We start from the raw sequence: 17,403 nt of genomic DNA on the forward strand, positions 1-17,403 counted from the left end.
AATCAAAAGAAACAGAGAGAAGTACTCACATTTGATCAATTGGAAAGTACAATACAAGGATGAATTGTTCACAGGCCGATGTGGAAAGGAGAAACAGACATCTTTGCAGAACCCTAATGCTAAGTCAAGAAGCATTTATTAAGCATTTGTTACATTCTAAGCACTGTACCATGCACTGGGAATACAAAGCTCTTGTCCTCAGTACAAAGCTCCTGTCCTCAAGGAGTTCACTTTCTAATGGGGGAAGACCACACTTAAAAGGGATCTGAAAAAGGGAGAGAGAGAGGGAGAAGAAACTACTTGATGCAAGGGCATGATAGGAAAAGACCAGAAAGTCAAGAGTGCAATCTGGAGAGAAATGAATTCATGATTGGCCTGAGCATCTTCCTTAAAATGGAGAGTAATTAAAATTTGAGAGTAATCAGCCAGAGATGGGGAAGGGTTCAGGGTACTTACAATGTGAGAGGTAGCCAAGGGATGATGTGAACTTTCAAGGTGAAGGAGTTTTTATGGCATGGAAAAGAAAGTCCAGAGACTCAAGAGTGCAAACTGGAGAGGAATATCTTCAAGGATGGTTGAGAAAGTTAAATAAGATAATTAGAGATACTGGGAATACTTTGTTGGTTTTAGAAGGAGCTAGAAATGGGACAGATAGGGGACTAAGCTGGGGAGAAAAAGAGAAGGGGAGAAAACTAACAATTTCACATAATGGAGGTTTATTCAAAGAGAAGTATTCATATATAGAATATAGAACTCACTCAACATGAAAATAAATAGAAATAGGGAAAGGGACTTTAAGAGGGAGGACTGGACACAGGAAAAAATCATAAGAAATCCAGTCTTCAACATCAAAAGGAGGATTGTGGAGGTAGTATTCAAAGGAAAGGAAGAGGGATGGCTAGGTGGTGCAGTGAATAGAGCACCAGCCCTGGAGTCAGGAGGACCTGAGTTCAAATCCAGCCTTAGACACTTGACACAATGTTGATGTTAGCCACATGACTTTTGGCTAGTCACTTAACCCCAACTGCCCTCCAAAAAGAAGAAAAAAAGGTAAAGCCTGTGATTAGAAAAGAGACAAAGGGAAGAGTAGTTGAGCAGAAATGGTTGGCTTAATTTAATAAATGAAAAATATTAGGCAGATTACTCTTTTACTATATTCTTTTTCTTTGTACATGGGGGTGGGGCCAAAAAGGGGGAAAAGTATAAGAGGATAAAATAAAGGGAAAGAAACAAGTAATAATCATAACCATAAACATGAATGGGATGGACTCACCCATAAAATTGAAGAAGTTAGCAGAAGGGATTAGAAGGCAAAATCCAACATGTTGTTTACAAGGAACATGCTTGAAACATAAAGATTCACATGGACTTAAAATGAGAGGCTGATAGAGAATCTATTGTGCTTCAGAAGAATTAAAAAAAAACAGAAATAATAATCATAACTTTAACAATAAAAAGGGATCAGCAGAGAAACCACTATGAACCAATACCAGTACTTATTTGTATGTATATACACACATATATAAGGTATATGTATATACACACATAAATATATATGTGCCGAATAGCATACTATCTAAAGGAAAGTTAATTTTCAGGGAGAAAGAGAGTAAAGTCATAATATTGGGGGACCTCAGTGTTCTTCTTTCAAAACTAGACAAATCAAACAAAAAGAGAAATGAGAAAGAAGTTAAAGACCTGAATAGGACATCAAAATATTAGAAAATTTAGATCTCTGGCAATTTTTGAATGATAACAGAAAGGAATTTACATACTTCTTAGCTTATGGCATATTTACAAAAATTGATCATGTACAGGGACAAAAAACTTCACCCAAAATGCAAAAAAGAAATACTAAATATGTCCTTTACCATTGATTATAATGCAACAATCACGAAATTATTTTCTAAAATGGACCATTGAAGATAGAATTAAGAATTAATTGGAAATAACTTAGTTCCAAAGAATTGATAAGGCAAAAAACAAATAATAGAAAATATTTTTAAATCTCATTAAAGAAAAATTATAACAATGAGAATTTATGGCACTCATCTAAAGCAGTCCTTAGAGAAAAATTCATATCTCCAGATGAAGTAACAAATAAATAAATTGAAGATTTAACTAAAAAAATTAGAAAAGCAAAAAGTCAAAATCCCTCAACTAAATGCCAAAGTGGAAATTCTGAAAACCAAAGAGATGAAAAAATTGAACACAAACACTTATTGAATTAATAAACAAAACTAGGAAATTTTCTTTAAAAATTAATTGCCAATCTGACTTTTAACAAGAGAAGAAAGTCATATTATTCCTATCCAAAATTTAAAAGACATAACAATTGAAGAGGAAATAAAGGAAACTAATAAAAATTATTTCATCCAAATATAAAGCAACAAAACTGATAACCTGACCCAGCCTCAGGAAACTAAACCAAACAACCAATATATGAACTTCAAAAAACAAACAAAGCTTAGGACCAAATGGATTTAATAAGTATTTATTATTGAACATTTAAAGAACTATTCATTCCAATATTTTATAAACTGTTTGCAGAAGTAAGAAAAGACCCTCCCAAATTCTTTCTATGATACAAAAATGGTTTTGATATCTAAATCAGAGAAAAACAAACCAGAGAGGGAAAACTATACACAAATATGCCTAATAGAAATTGATGCAGAAATTTTAAATAAAATAGCTTGCAACACATATGACATGGTTGGATTTAACCATGAATGCTGAATTGATTTAATATAAGTTAAACTATAAATGTGATAGACCACATTAATAATAAAAATGGTGGAAAAAAGACAAATTTATATCAATAGATGTTGAAAAGGTTTTTAACAAAATCCAACTTGCCCTTTCTGTTAAAAACAATAAAAACCATAGGAATAAATGAACTTTTTAAAAAATATGGTACATATTATCTAGCTAATATCAAGAGCAAACATTATATTTAATAGAGAAAGTTCCAATAAGAAAAGGGGTAGAGGCAGCTAGGTGGCGCAGTGAGTAAAGCGCCGGCCCCGGAGTCAGAAGGACCTGAGTTCGGTTCCGGCCTAAGACACATAATACCCACACAAAAAAATACTAGCCATGTAACGTTGGGCAAGTTACTTAACCCCAATTTCCCCTCCAAAAAAAAAGCAAAAAAAAAAGGGGGTAAAGTAAGGTCATCCCTTATCACAACTATTATTTAACATAATGATGGACATGCTGACTACAGTAATATGTAATAAACAATGTAATAAACATAGGGAAAAGGGAAGAAAAACTATCAGTTTTTTTTCAGATGACATGGTCTATTTAGAAAACCCTAATGTTATCTAAAAACTAACTGAATAAGAAATTTAGCAAAGTCACAAGATATGAAATAAGTCCACAGAAATAATTAACATTCCTATATTGTCAACAAAACACAGCAGGTCATTCAGCACAGAGACCTCGTAACCCTAATACTGTAAACTACCTACCTGGTATATAGTAAATATATGCCTGTTGAGTGACTGGCTGATTAATATTTCAAAATATCTTGCTAGGTTAGGGTCTGGGTAAAATGGCAAAGTGCTATGATAGTGCTGAAACTGTTGTTAATGAGTTCCAAATCTAAACTGCCATTTCATGAGGGGCCCCAGCCGTGCTCCTTTCACTACTGGCTCCACTCTCTCTAGACTTCTTTGTTTCTTCTCCTCCCCAGCAGCCTTTGCATGATCTTCCTCCACCAAAGTCTAAGTTCTTTGCAGGGAGGGGCTATCATTTTTGCTATCTTTGTATCCCCAGAACTTAGCACAGTGAATAGTAGGTATTGTGCTAAAAGTTATGAAAATGCAAGGAGTTATCAATAGTATCATAATCTATATTCCTTAAAAATGATAAAAAACAACAAACAGAATTTGTTTCAAAGGTTGGGGGTGGTGATATTAAAGAGTGTCCTCTCCATGCCCTCACTTTTTTTAGGCAGGACTTAGGACTTAGGCCATAGGGATAAAAATTTGACCTCATCATAACACCAGGGAAAAGATGAGCAGGGATTAGATCGAGGTCGGGGAGGGGATAGTTTATAAGATAAGATTATTATCAAGTCTGGGGGCAAAAGGAAGAAAGACATTAGGGGCAGCCAGGTAGCACAGTGAGTAAGAGCACCGGCTCCAGTGTTGGGATGACCTGGATCGAATCCCGGGCTCAGATACTCAGCACCACACCCAGAAATAACTGGCCGTGTAACCTTGAGCAAGTTACTTAACCCCGATTGCTAAAAAAAATAAAAGGAAGAAAGACAGCTTTGCATGAAATACCTAAGTATTTTTTATGTTAAGCTTCAAACTAGCTTTTATACTCTTCTCTTCTACCCTCATCAAGAGGCTTCTTAAATCCCCCTCACTTTCTGCCATTCGAGTGGGATCATCTGCATTTCAGAGTGTAATGGGAATGTAAATTTTAAAGATCTTCCCTGCCCCAGGCTAAAGTGCACCTGGATCCTGGGGTGGGAGGCTTGTTATTCAGTAGATACTTTTTGATTGGCCAGTGGGTCAATAAGGTTGTTACATTCTCTGAGCCAGGAGAACGCTATATAAGCCCTGATGTAAGGCTTTGTTTTGGGGCTCACTTTGAGAAGTGTTTTGTGATTTGATCTGGATTCTGGGAAGCCGTTGTCCAGAGCCCCCTGGCTTTGAAAAACCCAGATGTTGAAACCCAGATGTTGATTTAGTATGGATGTAATGGTTGGACAGTTTGGAAATCTGTCTACTTGATCTGTTTCTCTGACTTGATAATTCTGTCTGTGTATTCTGAAGTTCGGGGTGCTGACCTTTTCCCCCTGAACTAGGTAAACGATATATGTTTGACTGATTAAAGTAAGCTTGTTAACCCATTTTGCGTTGCTTTCCTTTATCAAAGCAGATCCAAGAACCTGTGTTGGCAGCAAACCCTGGGGATGCTTGGGGTGCTTGCTGCTACACAGAAATTGTTGATATTCTCCCAGTAATCTTAGTTCTGACTTTTGATTTATCCAGACTGGCACTTTGCATATACTGTGCATATATCTTAAATAAGGTGACAACATACAGTTTTGTTGCACTCCTTTTCCAATCTTAAACTCATCAGTTGTTCTATGTTCAGTTCTAACTGTTGCTTCTTGGCCTCTATACAGGTTCCTCAGGAGATAAGTAAGGTGATCTGGTATTCCCATCTCTTTGAGGACTTGCCACATTTTGTTGCAATTCACACAGTCAAATTTCCTGAATACTGCTGGACCTCAAAACTGTTTTAGCCTTTTTCCACACTTGGGAATTCATTCTTCACCTTCAGTCCCTGCCCCAGGTGACTTTTTCCAGGACAGAACTAATCCCAGCTAGATGCCAGTCCCTTTCTTTCAGGCCTGGTTGAGCCCCCCACCTCCATCCCCGACACACACACACACACACACACACACACACACACACACACACACACACACACACACACACTGATGAACTGTCCCATTTCCCTGTTCTTTAGTTATCTAAGTATTGCTGTAGTATAGCACATATGTTGCCAATCCAGGTCCTGCTTTCCTTTATTTCACCTCTTCTTCATAAAGGAAGTAGAGCTGAGTTCTGTCGCTTGTCACAGAATGTTATGGTGAAGGGAGTGGAAGGTGGATATGCTGACATAGTCTGCAGCAGCACCAAGGGAATCACTGTGAGTGAATCCAAGAGTCCAAGTCCAAGGACACCATGCTGCGCCCCTGGCAGACCGTGGAGGCTGGTGGGAGAGGTAGTGCTGAGTGTGTTAGGGAATGGCCTCCTCTGTTGTTAATTCACCAGGCTGTTGCCTCCGTAGGGTTCTTCATGTCTTAGCTTGTGGAGATATCTGAGAACTTTCTCTCTTGTGCATTATTCTTATTTCAGAAAGTTTTGAGAGGTGCAGGTCTGATACAATGCCTCGTCACCCCCTTGTTGGTGATGCTGAAGGTAGGACTTGTGATGCAACCTTTGGATCTACTAAATTCACAAATTCACTTCCTTGACACTTCCATCCTGGAAGACCCATTCACCTAAGGGCAGGAAAAAACAAAAGTGACAGAGGTGATATGCTCATAACCATTAAGACCAGGGAGACTGCTGTCTCCCACTACCTGATTTTTGGCACCAACTCTAAGTAGTCCTGCCCCCTTGAAGCTACAAAGAAGAGTGACAAAGAGATGAGTTTTTCATGCCCATTCAATTCCAATTCAGCAATATCTGAATCATCAATTCTTCTGACTCCACAGGCAATTAGGAGACTTCATCATCACACAACTTCTTGAGTCAAACCTGGCCAGATAGGGACTCCCTGCAAGTTTCTACATGGTTACTTGAAATGGAACCAGGCAGGGCATATCTGTGCACACTTTAAAGACTTTCCCCACCCATCCATCCAAAGACCAATCCACCCTTATTATAGGAGTAAAGAGAAAAGAATGAATTCCTTATTTCCCTCTACTGCTTACACATTCTATATTCCAGCAAAACTGTATTACTATAATTCCTCAATCTAGTCTTACCTTCTTTGATGTACAAAAAATTGTATATATCATTGTATATGCCTGGAATGTACCTATCCTCCCAGCTAGAGGAGATACCAAGCTTCCAGAATCTCTTTATGCCACTTTTGGATCTCTCCTACAAACTTTTTTTTTTAAAGCAATCGGGGTTAAGTAACTTGCTCAAGGTTACACGGCCAGTTATTTCTGGGTGTGGTGCTAAGTATCTGAGCCCGGATTTGATCCCCAGGTCATCCTGACACTGGAGCCGGAGCTCTTACTCGCTGAGCCACCTGGCCGCCCCTCTCCTACAAACTTAATATAATTCTAATGTTATTTTCTTAAGAGTCTTAGTTTTCTTCTACATGGTAAAGCCATTGAAAGCAGGACTGTGTCATTTTTTAAAAAAATCTGAAATTTTATATTCAAAGTACCTAGCATATATTAGAGACTTAATAAATGTAGGTTTCAATGAATTAAATTGTAGAACTTGGTGACTTCTGCTCAGCTTTTATTTTTTTACCTATTGGCTAAAATAAAATAATGCAGGGATTATTAAATATATGAAACTAAAAGTCATTACTCAATTGATAAATGATCAAAGGATATAAATGGGCAGTTTTCAAAGAAAGAAACCTAAGCTATCAATAATAACATGAAATAATGCAGGAATTATCCTGTTTCTTGGTTTTATATCAGCACTTAGTCACAAATTTATCCAAATTCATCTAAAATTCTAGATGTTTTGGATCCAGAGCTGGTATTGCAGAGGTTTTGTTTCACTTCTTGCCTAGAACATGGTAGGCATTTAATAAATGCTTATTGACTGACTGATTGATTGATTTCTTGGTCTTTTCTTGGATAGTTTTATCTGTAATAAGAAGAGCCTGGTTAGAGTTGGTCTGTTCTTCAGGATCCCTGAACTTGGTCTTTCCTCCTAATCACAAAGTCCTGTGTTCCTTTGAGATGTTGCCTTAGTCCAAAACATTCTAGCATGATTAAGAATGGAACAGAAGACATGAGTTTTATGCTAACTCTACACATTTTTATCTTAAGTATTTTAAATTTGGATTTGAAAAGAGCTTAATACCACTAAAACAATACACAAATTCTAGTTCCAAGCTCTTTTTCAGTTTAATTCAATAAGCATTTATTCAGTATCTACTATACGTACCAAGATGAGCTCCAAATAGATATATGTCTTAGGCAACTTTTGAAGCTGCACTAGGCAAAAACATGTTTTTTCTTGCAATTTGAGTATTCTTTTTTTTTGAGGACAGAGTAGAGGATTACCAAAGAATGGAGCATGATCAGCTAGCACTATTCTTGGCATTGCATAAAGGTGTTGTCCCCATAGTATGGACAATGTCACCATCCAAATGACTAGCCAGGATTAAATAGTGCACATGACTTGGCAGCAAATACCTTTTTTCCTCCTTCTTGTCCTCTATTTGGATTGGAAACTTTACTAATTCTTTCTAAAAGATTCAAAATACAATGTTTTTGAGCCAGCAGCTTTCCCCTATGACTACATACTTCAGGTTTAACTAAAGTTCACAGGAATGTCTTATCACCAAACTACACAGGGAACAAAAAGTTTAAAATACCCACCCACCCACAAAAAGTTTAAAATACCAACTCCCCACGCCTCCACCACACACATGACACACAAATAGATACCTATGAATTTGTCTGATACACAAGCTGAACTTTTGAAAAACAAGAAGGAACTTCAAAGGCCTCAACAGCAGGAGGAAAACAAGGATCTCTCTTTAAGGTTGTCTTCATTTTACACAGATTAATAACAAGGTATGCAGCTTCATTCAGGCAACTTTACGTCATATCAAATTTCTGTCTGATTTTCCTAGGCAACTGCATCAGTTGTTTTCCTAGCTTAGCGAGTACTTAAGGTACAAGGGTGATAATATCGCCATATTTTGCCTAGTAAGACAGTATCTAGGGTACCATATTCAGTCATGGGTGCCACATTTTAGGAAAAAATGGATAAATTAGAAAATGTTCAGAGGAGTATAAGGAGAATTGTGAAAGATCTCAAGTTCATGCTTGTAAAGTCAAGTACGAGCAGCTTTCCAAAGGACTGCTACTGTGAACAGCTTTCAAGATTCTGATTACACAGTATAGTGAACTCTCTATTCAGTAACAAATTAAGGCAAAACATTCACAGAAATACAAGTACATTATTCACAATGTTATAACTTAACAACTTATTGTTAAAATGGCCACATAGTTTTCACCAAAGTGGTCACATAGTTTTAAGCAAAAGTTAACATTCATTTAGTAACACAATCATTTAGTAAGTCCTTAATTCAATCATCCTTAAGGAGGCAAGCCTTCTCAATTAATACAAAGTACAAAGGTTAAAAGTTCTTCACCCCTAGGTCACATTGTTTTAATCTCTTCAATCAAAAAGTCTTTCTTCTTGATTGTTTCCAATCATTCTTAATTAGTAAGTTCTTAACTCAATCATCTAAATATAAAGGTCAAAATTCTCCAACCCTAGTAAATCATGATCTTCTCAGTTTGCATTAAATACCCAAAGAGAGATCTTTTCATCTTGACTGGAGGCTGGCTCTCCACTTCCATGGTTCCCCTTCCATAGTCCCAGCTCCTGCCAGTTCCTTGTTGTCCAGCTTCTTGTCCAGTTCCTCTTCTATACCAAAGCTCACAGTGTCTAGTCCACCTCAAGTCCTTCACAGTTTCTGTTCCTGGGAAGACAAAGCTCAACAAAGTCACAATAACATTCATATACATTGCCAGCATCCTCATTAATTTACTTTCTGCCTGTGAAATCAACATAAACCCAACAACAAGGTCTGAGGAATCAGCACAAATCATTGGTATAGTCCCAGGACCTCTGAAAATGCCAGCAAGACCCTCCTCCAGGATTTCTGTAAACATACAACAAGAAAATCCTCTTTCAGGCCTTCTGAACCAGCAGCAAGGTCTCAGGGCTTCTGTAACAGCAGCATTGTCCTCTATCAGTATATGAATCTGATAAAGTAACATCAAAACAGACAGACAAAGTACCCACACCACAGCCATGCCTCCTCCCAGTTCTCCTCTCTTCTCATTTCTCAGTTCTTCTCAACTCTCAGTTCAGTCCTCACTTCTCATTTCTCTTCTCAGTTCTTCTCAGTTATCTTCTCTCTCTCCAGCAGTGGCAGCCCAGCCTCCAGATGCTTGCTCCCAGCAGTTCTGGCCTCTCTCAGTTTGAGCTTTTCCTTATATATGGTATTAGCTCCTCCCTGTTCTGCCCCATCCTGTTATGTCAACAAGTCCATCCTACTGTGGGATTCACAAGTTCTGGGTCTTGATACTTACAACAATCACGAACTTGGAATTATGTGCTAAGAATTTGTTTGATTGCAAATATAAGGGGCAGGGAAGATTTTCAAATTCCCATTACCATTACAATGCTATAGTAGAGTAAGCCAAATGAATTGAACTTGGCCCAGGGTGGAGAGGTAAAAAATATGGAAGAGAAAAATGGATATGACAGCTATCTAAGAATTTGAAGGGTAATCACAAGGAAAAGAGATTAGATTTGTTTGGCTTGACCTCAGGGAGCAGAAAAAATGTAATGGGATGTAAGTTACAAAGGAGAAATGATATAAGGATAACCTTTTAACAACTAAAACTATCCAAGTCCTTCAGGAGGTAAAAGACTCCCCTTCATTGGAGGTCTTCAAGAAAATACTGGATGACCACTTGTTAAATATGCAGAAGTTTTGAATGGGGTGGACTAGATAAATACTGAGGTCCTTTCTAACTCTGAAAATACATGAATCATTTATACTTTATTATTATATGATTATGCTAAATACCTACAGTTGGATGGCCATTTACATGGACTCATCATAACACAGATTTTATTTAATATGGGCAATGTTTCAATTTCTACAATTCTCGGGTTTATTTTGACATGGTATTCAACCTTAGTAAACTATCTAATGAGGAGGCATAAAGATAATTTTAAGTGGTTATAGTTATTAGACCAGTAGGTAAAATTTTAAAACAGGTAAAATGTGGTGCCTTCCACCCTCCTTTTCTACCTTTGGGTCCATCTTCCACCTTCTCCAACTCAAGTTACACAGTATTCTGATACTGACAGATGACTGTCCAAAATGGACTCCCCAATACCTCCACCATATTGTGCTGAATCTAGACTTGCTTTCCCCAAAGTGCTCCTCAGCCTAAAATTTATATCTTCTTCCCCCTTCTCTCCTTAATCAAAACTGTCATTTCAGTAAGTTGTTAGCTATGTTTTAGGCAATTTGATTAAAATAATACATAATCCCACTACTTACTATTTAAAGACATTTAACCAGGGTCAACCAAGATAGGAAAGTTTTTGAATGCAGTGAAGTGTTGTTTTGTACTGTGTCTTCTTCCATGGACCAGCATCCCAAGGATCAGATAAGTTTAGACAAACTTATCACAAGAATTTTGACCACCTAAAGTGATGAATTTTTTCAGCTACAGAACTCAAAAAGACTATTCACTAAGGTATAGTGTAGTTATAAACTGGATGGAACACACATACCAATAATTAAGTAGTTCAAAATAATTCATCAGTCTCTAACAGTTATAATCCTTTGTGTCTCTCCCCTTCCCTCAAAAATAATTTTTATTTTGAAATAATTTCTAATTGGTGGAACAGTAATACATGCTAGAATAATTAACCAAATTTAACAGGATGAAATTTAATAGGAAGGGTTAAAAAATTGAGAGATTAATCAGCTGAAAAATTAGATACATAACAAAATGAAGCAAACAAACAGGAACATAGTATACAATAGACCCCAATCACTAGGAGAAAGAAAGAAAAACAGCAGAAATGAGGTTTAGATCAACACTTCACACCATATACCAATATAAACTCTAAATCTATCTATCATATCATAAATTAGGTGAGCTAGGAAGAAAATGCTTTTCAGATTTACAAATAAGGGAAGAGTTCATTCCTAATGAAGTAATAATGATAATGGCTACCATTTGTATAGCACGTTAAGGTTTGAAAATTGTTTTATATATATTATCTCATTTGATCTTCACAATAACCCTGTAAGGCAGTTACTATTATTATCTCCATTTTACATATGAGGAAACTAAGGCTGAGAAGTTTAGTTAACCAGGGTCACATAGCTAAGTAAGTGTCTGAGGTGGGATTTGAACTCAGGTCTTCTTCCTGACTCCAAGCCCTTTACTCTATCCACTGTGACACCTAACTATCATCATCAAGCAGGGGGAGTTAAGGGAGAGGAAATAACCATTTATTATGTGTCTGGCACTGCGCCAGGCACTTTATAAATATCATCTCATTTGATAACTCAGGTGATTGAGATTACACAAGATAAAATGGACAATTATGATTATAAAAATTATATAAAAATCTGGTTACCTAAATTTTTTAAGCTTTGTATAAATCTAATATAATAAAATTTTGTACAAGACTTTGTACAAATCTGATATAATAAAATTAGAAGGGAAATAGGCAAATGGGGAAAATATTCAGAGTGTGTTTCTCTGATAAAGGTTTTATCCAAAATATACAAGGAACTGACATAATGGGCAGTTTTCAAAGAAACAAATCCAAGCTATCAATGACAAACATGAAAAAAAATTCTCTGAATTACTAATAATTATAGAAATTCAAACCAAAGGAACTCTAAGGTTCTATCTCACATCTATCAATTGACAAAACAGGAAAATTATAAATTTTGGAGGGATTCTGGAAAAACAGGCACAATAAATGCATTTTGGATGGAACTTTGATTAGTCCAGGTACTCAGGAAAACAAAGTATACCCCCAAAGTTACTGTGTACCATAACCTTTGATCTAGCTACACCACTTTTATTTGACCTGTACAGTTGGAGGGAATACCCTCATCAAGGATACCACAAATCATCAAAGTATTTCAGTATGAGATCACTTATGGTAAATACAGTAGGTTGTTGCTGTTGTTCAATCATTTTTCAGGTATGTCCAAATCTTTATGACCCCATTTGGAGTTTTCTTGGCAAAGATACTGGAATGCTTTGCATTTCCTTCTCCAGATAATTTTACAGATGAGGAAACTGAGGCAAACAGGGTTAAGTGATTTGCCCAGGGTTACATAGCTACTAAGTGTCTGAGGACAGATTTAAACTCAGGAAGATGAATCTTCCTGACTGCAGACACATCACTCTATACATTGTACCACCTAGCAGCCCAAAATAAAAATAGAGAATGTTAAATACAACTGAATCTTTCTTTGATGAAAGAAGATCAGATCTACCATTCCTGACAGACATATTATTCATCAAGTTAGCTATAACTACAGTGATTTGTATCTAAATTTTGTACATTTCCTAGTATAGTGCTGAGGACAGTAAATGTTTGTGAATGTATTAGTACTAGCGCCAAAATATATTTTGGAAAGAAGGGGATCTTGAATAAATTCTTGATATCAGTTCATTTTGTTGTATTATGATCCTATAAGAGGAGTGAAAAAAAATTGCTAGTTGTTGGTATCATTAATTAGCTTCAGATTAATTAAGGTTTTTATCAAATTAGGATGTGCAGAATTTAAGACACATTCTCAGGCCTGTATTGTTTATGAATGTCTTTGACTGTATGAAAGATTGTCCTAATACAAAGCTTGGTTGTTCTCAGATTCATCCATTAGACCAGTGGGCAAAATTAGCCCATGGTTTCCTTCGTGTCCTTTTATATGTTAATTTATATATTTCATATACATAAGTGGAAGGAAGCTTCTGGACAATCTCTTGAGGATTTCTGACATCTCTTCTTAAAGTTAGTTGAGTAGGAAAAAATTCCTAGTGGAAGGGAAGCATAATCTGAAACCAATTTCTATACTCTTTCTTATGTTCTTAAACAAAATTATTTAGAATACTTTGAATAACACTAAGAGGCAACTTGTTGTAGTGGCTAGAGAGCTGCTCTCATCAAATCCTTCCTCTGACACCTGCTACTCTGTATCTCTGGTCAAGTAATTGATTTTTCAGTGCCCCAAGAAATTCCCCAGGAATCCATACCAATGAAACTACAAAAAAATTATGTTATAGAGCTAGAAAAAAAAAACAACAACAAAATTCATCTGGAAGAACAAAAGGTCAAGAATTATCAGGGGAATCAGTGACAAAAAACTATGAAAAAGGGTGGCCTAGCTATACCACATCTCAGCCTAATATTATAAAGTGGTAATTATCAAAACAATCTGATACTGGCTAAGAAATAGAGAGGTGGATCAGTGGGATATATTAGGTACACAATATATTGTAGTAAATGACCATAGTAATTTAGTGCCTGATAAATCCAAAGATCCAAGCTTTTGGGACAAAAACTCATTATTTGACAAAAACTATTGAGAAAACTGGAAAACAGTATGGCAGAATTTAGGCAGAATATCTCATACTGTATATCAAGATAAGGTCAAAATGGATACATGATTTGGACATAAAGGGTGATACCAAAAGCAAATAAGGAGAGCACGGAATAGTTTACCTGTCAAATTTATGGATAAGGGAAAAATTTATGATCAAACAAGATATAGAGAACATTATAAGATATAAAATGGATGATTATAAATGATATATAACATAAATTATAAATATAAAATTAAAAAATTTTCGCACCAACAAAACCAATGCAACCAAAATTAGAAGGAAAACAAAAAAAATGGGGGGAAAATTTATAGCAGGTATCTCTGATATAGGCTTCATTTCTCAAATATATAGAGAACTGAGTCAACTTCATAAAAATACAAGTCATTCCCCAATTGATAAATGTCAAAGGATATAAGGCAGTTTTCAAACAAAGAAATCAAAGCTATCTATAGTCATATGAAAAAAATGTTCTAAATAATTATCAATTAGAGAAATTAAATTAAAACAACTATGAGATACCACTTTACATATCAGAACATGACAGACAAATGTTAGAGGGTAATGTAAAAAAATTGGGACACTAATGCACTGTTGGTAGAGTTGTGAACTGATTCAACCATTCTGGAGAGCAACTGGAAGTATACCCAAAGGGTATTTTAATATAAAATTGTCCATACCTTTTGATCCAGTAATACCATTAATAGATATTACTATATATAATATTATAATATAAATAATATATAATATAACATATTATGTATTGTATATATAATAAATATATAATATAAATAATAGGTTTGTATCCCAAAGAAATTTCTAAAAAAAGGAAGCAGAGGACCTATTTGTACACAAATAGTTACAGCAGTTCTTTTTGTGGTGGCCACGAATTGGAAATTGAAGGAATGCCCATAAAATGGGGAATGGCTGAACAAAGTGTGGTATATGATTGAAATGGAATATTATTGTGCCATACATAATAACGAGCAGGATGATTTCAGAAAAAAATGGACTTATGTGAACTGATACGAAGTGGAGTGAGCAGAACCAGAACACTTTATACAGTAACAGCAATATTGTATGATGAAGAACTGTGAATGACTTAGCTATTCTCAGCAATATAGAGATCAAAGACAATCCCAAAGGACTCATGATTAAAAATCCTGCCTCTAGAGAAAGAACTGATGTTGTCTGAATACAGACCAAAGCACACTATTTTTTCTCTCTCCTTTTCTTTCTTCCTTCCTTCCTTCCTCCCCTCATTTCTCTCTCTCATTCCTTTTTATCTTGTACAAAATAACTAATATGGAAATGTTTTGCATGACTCACTGCACATGTATAACATATCAGATTACTTACCATCTCAGGTAAGGGGGAGGAGGAGGGAGAGAAGGATAGAATTTGAAACTCACCCACCCCCCCAAAAAAAACAAAATAGAATGTTGTTTTTACATGTAATTGGGTGGGGTAGGAAATCCAATCTAGGAATAGGAGAGTGAGAAGCAACACAAAGATGGCACAGGCAGGATCAAGATGGAGAATGGTTCAGTTTGGCTAGAATGTAGTAGATGTAAAGGGGAGTAGAATGAGATAAAGGTGCACAGAGCTAACACTATAACCCAGTTCTATTAGGCAGTATGGTTACTGATTAAAGCAGGACTTGCAAGGAAGTGCTTTACGTATAACTTTAATTGGACATGCAGAAGGCCCAAATTCATACGTAGCAAGAAACCGGCTCTTTGAATAACATCCTACAACCTTTGAAGAATAGAGGTGAACCCAACACAACAGTGGCCTTTAAGACAAACCACACATTTGTAGTGTTTAATCCCTTGCAGAGCACCCCCAGAATTTAGGACTGGTACAGCAGTGACTGTATAAGGAAGCCAGAAGCTAGTTTTCATCTGTACCCAGGAGGCAAGTTGGTAGAATGGAAAGAACATTGGATTTGAAGAAGGAAGACCAGGTCTGAAACCTGGCTCTGCCAAGGCACTGGGCCTCTCTCTGAGCTGAATTGCCTTATCTGCTTTAAAAAAAAAAAAAAAAGAAAGAAAATGAGAAGACTCCTATTACCTTCCCCTTGGGATTGTTCAAGAAAGATTATAAATCTTGAAGCACTACATAAATGACAGGGACTGTGGTACAAATGGCTGAATGAAAAAGCATTTATTAAGCTTTTACCATTGATCTCAGTACACTATATGCTGAGAATACAAGTAGAAAAAAAAGAGTAGTCCCTGCTGTCTAGGAATTCATACTCTAATTGGGGAAGACAACATGACAAGAGAACTCAGCTAAAGGGTGGATAGAGAGGTCCAGCAGTCCTTAGGAGGTCTCAGAGTGTTTGCCTACCACCAACGGGCAGGGGAGTGGGATCAAAGGTCAGAGTGGACCTGAGTTCCTTCTAGCAGTAGGTGGTAGGAGAGGAGGAAGAAAGGTCAATGTCTAGCCAGGAAGGACCGGGGGAAAAGGGGAAGGAAGCATTGGCAGGAAAAGTTGAGTATGGGCAGTCCCACCTGGTATTAGCTCTGGATAAGGGGTCCTCCTGTACAGTGAAAAGTACACTGGAGTTAGGTTGTAACGTCCACATCTGACACCTCTAGCTGCGTAGCACTGGACGACTCACAGAGCCTCCCTGTGTCTGTTTCATCTGTAAAACAGTAGGCCTAGGTAGTCTTAGAGGTCCCTTCCAGCTCTGGATCTATGACCCTAATATATTACTATTATCTAGTACATAAAAGACTGATTAGAAACTTGTTTCTTCAGTTACACCCATGGAAACACTGTTAGTAACCATCATTAAATAGTAAAGACAATAATATCTACACTCATATCACAGTAATGATATGCTTGCTATGGAAAGCAGCTATAAATGTTAAGACAGTGACTTTTTACGAACAACTTACATAATAGAGTCAAGTGAACAAGCTTATTTATAATTTCACTTTTCAGGGAAAATTACTCAGAAGACAAAATTATTAGAAAGCTCTACTTCAAACAAGATCTGTTGAAAAGAGTACTGAACCAATATCAATACCAGTTGTTACAATAAATGGTACTTATCATGCCTAGCGACCCTAGCCTGAGAGGCACCAAGGTGTCATGGAATGAACAATGGATTTCTAGTTAGAGGTTCTGGGTTCAAATATGAGCTCTGACAGTTACGACCTACATGACCTTGGGCAAGTCACTGACCCTCTTTTGTCTCAGTTTCCTCATCTGTAAAATGAAGGGGTTGGACTAGATAGCCTTTGAAGTTTCTTGCAGCTCTAAATCTCTAATCTTAGGAAGATCGCTATACCAAAACTAAGCAAATGTTAATTTCTATCAACAATGAAATTCTACAGTTAACCCAGAAATAACGACCTGGTTCCAAAGTTTATTTGCTCATATCCTTCTTATGAACGAAAATGATAACTTTTTTGCCATCACTTGTAGGAGTCGCTAGCAATTTCACTGTCTTAGTAATAGCTCAGACTCTAACTGCTTTTTTGAAA

Source organism: Petaurus breviceps, unplaced genomic scaffold (assembly GCF_028583685.1).
Source record: "Petaurus breviceps papuanus isolate PSGF00001 unplaced genomic scaffold, PetGlider_PUasm1.0 80, whole genome shotgun sequence".
Taxonomy (NCBI): domain Eukaryota; kingdom Metazoa; phylum Chordata; class Mammalia; order Diprotodontia; family Petauridae; genus Petaurus; species Petaurus breviceps.